Source organism: Phacochoerus africanus, unplaced genomic scaffold, assembly GCF_016906955.1.
Source record: "Phacochoerus africanus isolate WHEZ1 unplaced genomic scaffold, ROS_Pafr_v1 Scaffold_17, whole genome shotgun sequence".
Lineage (NCBI taxonomy): Eukaryota > Metazoa > Chordata > Mammalia > Artiodactyla > Suidae > Phacochoerus > Phacochoerus africanus.
Window position 1 is genome coordinate 10,672 of NW_025927364.1, and position 8,469 is coordinate 19,140.

Genomic DNA, 8,469 nt, shown 5'->3' on the forward strand with positions numbered 1-8,469 from the left:
TTTCCACCTTTCCTTGGGATACCTGCTCCTTACCCTCAAGTTTCTCCTCTCAAGGCTCTAGCCTTCCTCAGGTACGTCTAGCAAAGCATGCTGTCTTGGGCAAAAAGTCCATTTTAGAACTCCAGAGCCTATCTAACCCACACTCACCAAATATCTTCCCCTACTTTTCCAGAGGCTAGGTTTTTATACCTTAGCATGGTTGGAACACTGGGAATCCCGAAAATGGAGAACAAGAGAACTCAGGTCACACCTGTGGTGAAGCCACAGGCTCTGGGTGGGAAACCAGATCGGTAGAACAAGTTACTTGACTTCTGTACCTTCATTTCTAATGTAAAATGAACCAAATGGAGTACTTGGGTTGTCCAAAGTTTAAATGCGGTCTTAAATGAGATGTGTAGGTAAAGCCCTGAGCCTAGTGCTTCGCCCATAGTAAATGTTCAGTACACATTGGCTGTTATCACTGCCACTGCCATCAGCATTTTCATTATCTGCTTTGTTTAATTGGTATCCTTCTTGGAGTTTCTGTTGTGGCTCAGCAGGTTACAAACCCAACAAATATCCATGAGGATGTGGGTTCAATCCCTGGCCTTGCTCAGTGGGTTAAGGATCCGGCATTGCTGTGAGCTGTGGTGTAGGTCACAGATGTGACCTGAATCCCACATTGCTGTGGCTGTGGCATAGACTGGCAGCTTTGGCTCCTATTCAACCCCTAGCCTGGGGACTTACATATGCCACAGACGCTGCTCTAAAAAGTGAAAAAAAAATCTATCATCCTTCTTGATATAAATAGATCATTATTCAAACATTTTCTAACTGATGGTCATGAAACTGGCTCTAGTATTTACTACTGCAAAAACTACTGCAGGGAACTGCCTTATACATAATCAGCCATCACTTGTCTGTTTCTCCGTAGATTCCTGGAAATGGAATTGCCAGATCAAAATATTTGCTCATTTCTGAGGACAACACAAACAGATGGAAAGGTATATGCGTTAAGGGATTGGAAGAATTACTACTGTTAAAATGACCATACTACCCAAGATAATCTACAGACTCAATGCAGTCCCTATCAAAATATCAAGGGAATTTTTCACAGAACTAGAACAAATAATTTCAATTTTGTATGAAAACACAAAAGACCCCAGATAGCCAAAGCAATCCTGAGAGGAATAATAGGGCGGGAAGAATCACTCTCCTTGACTTCGGACGACACTAAAAAGCTATAGTAATCAAAACGGTATGGCACAAAACAGACACATACAGAGATCAATGGAACATAATAGAGAACCCAGAAATAATCCCGCACACTTATGGTCAATTGATCTACTAGAAGGCAAGAATGTTCAAGGGAGAAAATACTGCCTCTTAAGTAGCGGTGCTGGGAAAACGAACAATTACATGTAAAAGGATAAAGTTAGGACATTTTCTCCACTATATACAAAAATAAACTCGAACTGTACTAAAAAGTAAATGTAAGACCAGAAATCATAAAACGCCTCGAAGAAAACGTAGGTAGAACACTCCTTGACATAAATCATAGCAATATTTCTTGGATCTGTCTCCTAGAGCAAAGGAAACAAATGCAAAAATAAACATATAGGACCAAAGTAGACGTCAAAGCTTTTGCACAGAAAGGAAACCATCAACGAAATGAAAAGACAGCCTACTGAATGGGAGAAAATATTTGCTAATGATACGACCAACAAGGTGTTAATATCCAAAATATATAAACAGCTCATTCAACTCAACATCAAAACAATGAACAAAAATTTAAAAATGGGCAGAAGACCTGAATAAACATTTTTTCAAAGAGGACAAGCAGATGGCCGACAGGCATATAAAAAAATGCTCAGCATTGTTAATCATCAGGGAAACGCAAATCAAAATCATGATGTATCACCCCACACCTGTCAGAATGGCTATCATCAAAAAGAACACAAATAACAAATGTTGGCAAGGATGTGGAGAAAAGGACACTGTGGATGGAAAGAAAATGGTGCAGCCACTGTTTCTCAAACTAAAAAAACTAAAATAGAACTACCACATGACCCAGCAATGTCACTCCTAAGTATATAGACAAACCACCACCAACAACAACAAAACCCCACTAATTCAAAAGATAGATGCACCCAAAATTCATAGCAGCATTATTTACAAATGCCAAGATATGAAAGCAACCTAAGTGTCCCTCAACAGATGAATGGATAAAGAGGATGTGGTGTACACACACACACACACACACATGCATACACTCTGGACTACTACTTGGCCATTAAAAAGAATGAAATTTTGTCATTTGCAACAACAGGATTGACTTGGAGGGTATTATGATAAATGAATAAGTCAGACAGAGAAGGACAAATACTGTATGATATCACTTACATGTGGAATCTAAAAAATACAATAAACTAGGGAATATAACAAAAAGGAAACAGACTCACAGATATAGAGAAAAAACTAGTGGTTACCAGTAGGAGAGAGAAGGAGGAGGGGAAAGATAAGGGTAGGGAATTAAGAGGTATAAACTATTATGTATAAAATAAATAAGCTACAAGAATACATTGTACAACACAGGGAATATACCTAATATTTTATAACTATAAATGGAGTATAGCCTTTAAAAATTGAGGGGAGTTCCCGTTGTGGCTCAGTGGTAACGAGCCTGACTAGTATCCATGAGGATGTGGGTTTGATCCCCGGCCTTACTCAGTGGGTTAGGGATCCGGCATTGCTGTGACCTGTGACTTGGATCTGGAGTTGCCGTGGCTGTGGTGTAGGCTGGCAGCTTCAGCTCCGATTTGACCCCTAACCTGGGAACTTCCATATGCTGTGGTTGTGGCCCTAAAAAAATTTTTTTTTTAAAATACTTGCTCATTTCTAATTTGCTAGTTCTCACCTAATTACCCTGAAAAGAAGATGCAGCAGGTCATATTCCCAATGTTTTACAAGAATATTCTTTTCTCCACCATTTCGCCAAAGCTGGATAGTACTTACCTACCATTTCCTTGAACTTATTTTTGCCAGAATTTTTATGGACCAACAGTGGGAAGATGTTCCGTACATAATACCAAACCCAGAATCCTTAAACTAAAAGAGTGATTAAGGAGTTCCCATCTTGGCACAGTGGAAACGAATCCAACTAGGAACCATGAGGTTGAGGGTTCGATCCCTGGTCTTGCTCAGTGGGTTAAAGATCTGGTGTTGCTGTGGGCTATGGTGCCAGTGTAGGCCAGCAGCAAGAGACAAAAAAAAAAAAAAAGAAATGAAAGAGTGATTAATATGATTACATAAAAATATATATTCAAGATGAAAATAATGAACTTTAAATAAACACACACATACATATATATGGCAAAGGAATTATTTTGATTTAGGGTATATGTTTATCAGTTATATATGCTCATAAATTTGTTTAGAAAAACAGCAATCCCCTGATGTACTCCCACAAATTTTCATCACATGTAACCAATGACTTGTTTATGCTCTTATTCCTAATTATTTCTAATCCTTGATTTTCAAATGTTAGGCATTGTTTCTTTCATTTACTCCTTACATCACTAACATACACACACACACACACACACACACACACACACCCCTCCCCTTGCCTTATCCTCCAATATATTTGTATTATAGTTTGGTAGGTCGATTATTACATTAACTGTTTGATTTTTGCTATTTTAGGGCTGCACCCATGGCATATGGAGGTTCCCTGGCTGGGGGTCTAATCGGAGCTGTAGCCGCGGGCCTACGCCACAGCCACAGCAGCGCGGGATCTGAGCCGCATCTGTGACCTACACCACAGCTCATGGCAACACTGGAAAAGGGCATGGGCGCTCAAGAATATGAAACATTTCCCAAAGAATGCTACATGCCAGTTAACCCCAAAGAGTTCAACAAGGTCCTGCCTTTATTCCTAAGAATTTGCAAGTCTATTTACCGGCCTACCCTGCACCCCCCTCATCCCACCCCCACCCCCACCCCCAAATGATAAAAAGAAAAATTTCAAGGATAAACTCCAGACAAACCTATTTCGGGCCTTCTTGGTAGAGCCAGAATGCTCGTGGGATCAAAAAGACAGTCAAATCATGCCTGGGAACGTTCCACAAGTGCAGCCTCGCTCTCCCAAACCCACTACCCCGGCATCCCACCAACTCTGGGCTCCTTGTCCTCTTAAGAGTCTGTCTCCTTGTTCCTTCCTGTCTCCTTCTACTACCGCGTCCTCTTTCTTCCCTCCTTTCCTCAGCCGCCTTCAAGTGGACCTCCCCACATTTTTTTTTTCATAAGTTGTATTTTATAAGTTCCCAAACTATGATTTGGCGGCGAATATTTTCACTATGTAAGACGTCCTTGGGACTCCTGACGAAATATTTCTCCGGAGCAGAAGGGAATGAACGTGTTTCCATCCGGTCACGTCCGGGGTGGGGGGGCGGGGGGGCATCTCCTCGTTGGCGCAGGTCCAAGGGGAGACCAAGGGTCCGGACTCGGAGTTGCTGCTGCGAGTCTCACCTTCGACCCGGAGGAGCCTGGCCGGCGACAAAGGGTGAGGACCTGGGGGGTCTCCTCAGACGCTGGAATCTGAGGCCCAGGCTCCTCTTCTGGGGCGGAAGGACGAGATTTCCTGGAGTCGAGGTTCCAGTCTTAACCTAACAGCGGCTTTCGTGTCCAGTGGAGATTTAGGGGCGAGAAATTCTGAACAAAATCAGAATAAACTGGAATAAGACCAATTAAAATTCTTAATAAAATAGTACCGGCATACAACACTGCCTGGAATTCAGGTCTTGAACCATTAACACGAAAGCTCAGAGGCAGTCACCCTGGCTGGTCACGGACATCAGAGCCCTTCAAGACTCGGGTGCTGCCACGTCCGTGTGGCCCTCGCGGTTCCGGGGCAGCGCGTGGGTCCGACGCAGAACAGGAGTGAGTAAAAACTGCTGAGCGCCGCCCCAAAGACGAGCTTCCACCGAGACTCGAACTCGGGTTCACGCTGGATTCAGAGTCCAGAGTGCTCGCCATTACACCATGGAACCACCCGGGACCCTTCGGCTGGGATCACTGAATTCAGAGTCCAGAGTGCTCACCCTAACGCAGACCCTCCCGCAGCCCGTCCCTGCCAGCAGTTGAGCCAGGCGCGCGCAGCCCCGCCGGCCCAGGACCCGCTTCCCGCCGGGCGCGCTCCTCCTCAGCCGCGCGCAGCCCGCGTCCTCCGCGACGCCAGGGGGCGCCGGCCTTGCCTGCCCTCGGCCTCCCTGCAGGTTAGAACGTCCAGGAGGACATGAAATCCACTGGGGTCAGCGACAGGGCAGGGCTTTCAGGCCTCCCCCAAGTCCACCTGCTCTGCCAGCATTTGTGGAGTTTTCTACGCTGAGGTAGAAGTCCCACCAGAAAAAACAAGTTCCTTTCCTCTTTGTTAAGTGTCCTCTTCCCGCTGCCCTGGGAGCTCTGAGCATCCTCAGAACAGCCCCTGGGACTTCCCAGGAAGTCTTCTCCCTGGGACCCCAGGGCCAAGGTTAGATTAGAGTCGCAGGACGTTGCGGGCTTCACCGGGGGACACAGTCCATTCTGTTAGGAATCAGGTTGGACCCAAATGGGCCCGGGCCCCACACAACTTACCCAGAGCACCCATACCGCCGGCGCCCTGAGCAGCGTGGTCGGGTGTGAGTAGGTGAGAGTTTCTTCTGGGCTTTTCCCTCCAAGAGCCAATAGTGGAGGTGCGTGTGTCTGCTGAAAAGAAAGATGCTTTAGTCAGAAAAGCCGGCAATCTGGGGGAGAAGGTGGATTCTTGTCCAGAGAGAGACCAGCTTTGCGGGTTCTGCTCGGCCTTGACAGTTTTGAAAGGGAAAAAGGGAAAACAAGCTCAGTGACTCATTAGGATAAGAGATTAGATTACGTGTCGTCTTTCCACCTGATTCCTAACAGAGCGGACACTCCCCCAGTAAAGCCCGCAGCGCCCTGCGACCCTAGGGTCCCAGGGAGGGGACATCCCAGGAAGTCCCAGAGGCTGTTCTGAAGATGTTCAGAGCTCCCAGGGGAGCGGGAAGATGACAGACACAAAGAGGAAAGTAACTCTTTTTCTGGCAGGAGTTCTACTTCAGCGCAGAAAACTCTACAAATGCTGGCAGAACAGAGGGGTTGGGGTGGGCCCTGCCCTGTCGCTGACCTCAACGGATTTTATCGTCCTCTGGTACAAACCTGCCCGGAGGCCGCGGGCGGGCGAGTCCGGAGCCTCCTGGCGTCGAGGCGGAAGCGGGCTGGGGGCTGCGGGGTGAGGAGCGCGCCGGGCGGGAGGCGGGGCCTGGGCCGGCGGGGCTGCGCGCGGCCTGGCTCAGCGGCTGCAAGGTGAAGGCCGGTGGGCGGTTCCATGGTGTAATGGTGAGCACTCTGGACTCTGAATCCAGCGATCCGAGTTCGAGTCTCGGTGGGACCTCGCCCGTTGGGCGACGCTTTTACTCATTTCCCTCAGTCCTGCTCTCTGATCCCAAGGTCTGGATCCCTGGAGGCAGGACCCGGGCTCTGCCCGCCCCCCGCCCCGCTCCTGCAGCCGTGGGCGCCGCACAGCCGCGTCCCTAGCATTGGGCTACCTCCTCCTCAGGAAGTCGGAACCAGGACTCTGGGTCCCTGAAACCGGCTTCTTTTAGCTGCACGGGCCCCACGGACCTGGCGGGCAAGTGAAGGGGAATGCGGTGTCCCCGCTGGACCAGGGCGGCTCTGCCTGTCCGTGGCATTTAAGGCCCCGCCGCCGGTCAGGTTACCCTGGGACCCTGGAGTAAAAGGCAGAGGCTGCATCCACTGAATCCAGCACCACTTCACACCGCGCGTCTTGCACCTGCAGGGTTGTCCCTCTGAGTAAATGGTCGGTATGAGGGGCTGTGATGTCCCTGATCAGCCAGGGTGACTGCCTCTAAGCTTTCGTGTTGGTGGTTCAGACCTGAATTGGAAGTACTGTATTCTATTCTGGTGCCTTGTTTTACTGCGATTTTTAATTGATCCAATACCACTTTATTCAGATTTTATTCACAATGTCTCCCTCCTAAAGCTCTCTTGGACACGAAAAGCCACCGTTAGGCGAAGATTTTAGCCTTGACTCCAGGAAATCTCGTCCTTTTGTTCCAAGCTCAGCCAGAAAGAGGAGCCTGGGCCACAGAGTCAAGCGTCTGTGGAGACCAGGGGTCCCTGGTTCACCTCTACCCAGGCTTTTGAGACATTTTGCAGGTCTCACAATCAAGGCTGGACTGTATTGGATATACCTTGTTTGGTTAGATTTGAATTGGAAACCACATTCATTTTTTTAATCAAAAAATTAAATTTTATTTAGTCATAAAATTAAATTTTAAAAATCCCCTCTAAAGGTTGAAACCACAATGTAAAAACGAACATGGGTGTCCTGTTTATGGAACAACCGGATGGATAAGTCGTAAAGCAACTAAAACACAGTAATATGCTTTCCCCTATTCTGTTGTTAGTGGCATTGTTGGTATGTCATTATTCTTTTGTCCACGTAATGTGGGAAAAAGCATGAGAGACTATAGAGTGCTGTATTCCTCTTACTCCCAGGGTCCTTAAAAACAAAAATCCTGGTATTAGAGAAGAGAGATGCAGATGAAATATAGATTTCAATTAAAAAAAAAACCCTTAGTTCTAAATCCGAATTGTTCATGCTTGTGACTATACGTGAATACAGGAGTCCATGCAAATATGAGTATGTATTTCCTAGTTTTGGCCACTGGAAAGCCTAGAAATAAACCAACTTCAGTGAGTATCTCTAGGTTACACAATTTGAGAGGCGAATAGTGCTTTGCATGAAAAGGAACCAGATTCTTAGAGAAATGACTGAGTCTAGGTCAGGAGCAGTAAATTTTCAAGATGACACAGAAGCATCTTGACATACTGCTATCTGGAAAGGTCTCAAAGACTGTTAGAATCTTCCCCAGGAGTCCCCGTCGTGGCGCAGTGGTTAACGAATCCGACTAGGAACCATGAGGTTGCGGGTTCCGTCCCTGCCCTTGCTCAGTGGGTTAATGATCCGGCGTCGCCGTGAGCTGTGGTCTAGGTCGCAGACGCGGCTCGGATCCCGCGTTGCTGTGGCCCTGGCGTAGGCTGGTGGCTACAGCTCCAATTCGACCCCTAGCCTGGGAACCTCCATATGCCGCGGGAGCGGCCCAAGAAATGGCAAAAAGACCAAAAAAAATCTTACCCAAAGGATGAAGGAGCCAGATGAGAGTCACATTCACTACTGAAACAGAAGTAATTGGAGTATCAGGAAGGACTATACTGCAATGGGTTGGAACGCTTCAATATGTTTGAAACTTTGAATTCATATTAGCACGGGGAAGAAAGAGAAATAAAAGAAACTAATTGGTGACCACAGAAGATGTTTGGCGAATTGCTCATTAAGCTGCAGTTTTCTTTGTAGAGGGTCCCACTAAGTAATTAAATACTATTTAGTATTCAGGGGAAGTTTCTCTTTAG

The 8,469-nt window shown here is 46.8% G+C and overlaps 2 non-coding genes across 2 annotated transcripts; one reads left to right on the plus strand and one right to left on the minus strand.

The window, feature by feature from the left end:
* Positions 1-4,955: 4,955 nt before the first annotated feature.
* TRNAQ-CUG (transfer RNA glutamine (anticodon CUG)) lies at positions 4,956-5,030 on the minus strand. The gene has a single exon. It is a non-coding gene; the product is annotated as a tRNA-Gln (tRNA).
* A 1,325-nt stretch (positions 5,031-6,355) lies between these two features.
* Positions 6,356-6,427, plus strand: TRNAQ-CUG (transfer RNA glutamine (anticodon CUG)). Its single transcript has one exon. It is a non-coding gene; the product is annotated as a tRNA-Gln (tRNA).
* Positions 6,428-8,469: the final 2,042 nt, after the last annotated feature.